Source organism: Tenrec ecaudatus, chromosome 18 (assembly GCF_050624435.1).
Source record: "Tenrec ecaudatus isolate mTenEca1 chromosome 18, mTenEca1.hap1, whole genome shotgun sequence".
Classification (NCBI taxonomy): Eukaryota; Metazoa; Chordata; class Mammalia; order Afrosoricida; family Tenrecidae; genus Tenrec; species Tenrec ecaudatus.
The window spans coordinates 53,144,803-53,146,720 of NC_134547.1; the positions used below are offsets into that span (position 1 = coordinate 53,144,803).

At 39.2% G+C, this 1,918-nt stretch overlaps 1 non-coding gene across 1 annotated transcript; it reads right to left on the reverse strand.

Moving 5' to 3' along the window:
- Positions 1–1,482: 1,482 nt before the first annotated feature.
- On the reverse strand, positions 1,483–1,614 carry LOC142432894 (small nucleolar RNA SNORA63). The gene has a single exon (XR_012780988.1). It is a non-coding gene; the product is annotated as a small nucleolar RNA SNORA63 (small nucleolar RNA).
- Positions 1,615–1,918: the final 304 nt, after the last annotated feature.

Consider the following 1,918-nt stretch of genomic DNA (forward strand, 5'->3'; position numbering starts at 1 on the left):
TCTTCAGCAAAATTTTACTTGCATGTGATATCAAAGATATTGTTTGATGAGTTCCAAAGTCTCTCAGGCCGCTTTTCTTTGGACTGAGTGAAAATATGGTTCTCTATCAGAAGATGGGTCAAGTAGCTGCCTTCCAAAATTCTTGGGACCAATGATGACCTCTGACACTGCGTCTTGGAAACATTTGGGGGGTAGCAGTTTGGAAACGTTTAATTTAGCATTCTGTCAAGTCCTTGCTTTTCTAATGCCTTCCATGCATCCTGGGCTGCTTCTTTAATCCCATTGGTTTTGATCATATTCTACTTCCCAAAATAGAAATAAAACTGTAGGATAAGTAGAACAGAAACTTAATTAATGTGGTATTCATGACCTCTCTTTTAAATGCTTGGGTTCAAATCCGCACAGAGGTGCTTCATTAATCTCTGTAAAAAATAATAATTAAGCTATGGTAAACCCTGTGGAATGCAGCGCTGCTCTGACAGGCACGGAGTTGCAATGAGTTGAAACTAATGAAAACAGGCGCTGAGAGCAGTCTTCATTTTTAGCAGTTTGTGGAAGTATCCAAAACACAGAGAGAAGAGCACCAACACAAAGGATAGCAGTCAAAATATTTTCATAAATTATATACACTCATGTCACCGACCACATCAAGAAACAGAACCTTGCTGGAAGGGCAGAATCCCGTCCAACCAAATGTTCACTCTGCTAGTTGCGACCGTCCAAATGTTAACTGCTATTGCTACTAAAAAGATAGATTAGTTCTGCTGTTTTTGAGCTTTGTATCAATAAAACCACACAGTCTGTTTGTGAGTGACTATCAATGGCTTATTTTACTTTACATTTATGACATGTATTTCTCCCTGCCTTGTACAGTTGAAGTTTATTTATTATTAAATTATATGATGATAATTTAATTGATCTGTCTATTCCGATGATGATGAACAGTTTGCTATCTCAAACATACGTCTTCTTTTCATACATACATTTCTTATATGTCCCCTTTAGGGATCATATATATTCATTTCCAATGGGAATATAGATTTGAATGTAATTCTTTGTTTAGAATGAAGCCCCGATGGTGCAGTGATTAGCTGCTGGCTGTAATCCCCATGGGCAGCAGTTAGAAACCACCAGCAGCTCCGTGGGAGAAAGACTGGGTGTTCTATTCCTGTAAAAAGTTACCTTCATGGAAACTCACAGGGTCACTATGAGTCACAGTGATTCATGGCAATGAGTTTTGAGTGGAGTTTGATTTGGTTATAGGTAACTCATGCTCCATCCTCGTCGATACTGCCCAACATTGTCCAATACGGACATATCCATTTACATTCTATTATTATACGAGTGCTTCCGTTGTTTCACCTCTTATTTATTTGTTGTTGTTGTTCATTTTTAACATTTTCATGTTGTCTGGGTGAAGTTTACAGAGCAAACTAGTTGCCCATTCAACAAATAGACACATCTTTTTTTTTTTTTTTTAATATGTATTAGACCAAGCTTCCCTGGGCTGCTACAAGAGACTAGCAGACGGGGATAGAGGAGAAACAGCTTTACTCAGAGCAGGGGAATGACAAAATAGCACTACACAGCTATATTGTAGCCTAAATCCTGCTGTGCAAGTACACACCTCTTGTTCTGTGATATTAGTTCGTAATTCTCTCAAAGTAATAGCATACCTTCTACTTCCTCCCTGAGTACCCTGTTTGTCATTATAAGCATTTTGAACTTTGTACTGGGGCAAATGTCACCCTCTGGGCTTTGTATGACAAAGAAGTAGGCTTCTGAGTTTTCCATTTCACAGGCCCATCTGCTCTCTGAGGGCAAGGTGATTCGCTGGGGTGAGGAGCAGGTTGGAAGGCTGTGTGAGGACCACAGGTTGTTCACATTCGTGGTAACACTTAATATTGTCATTTAATTG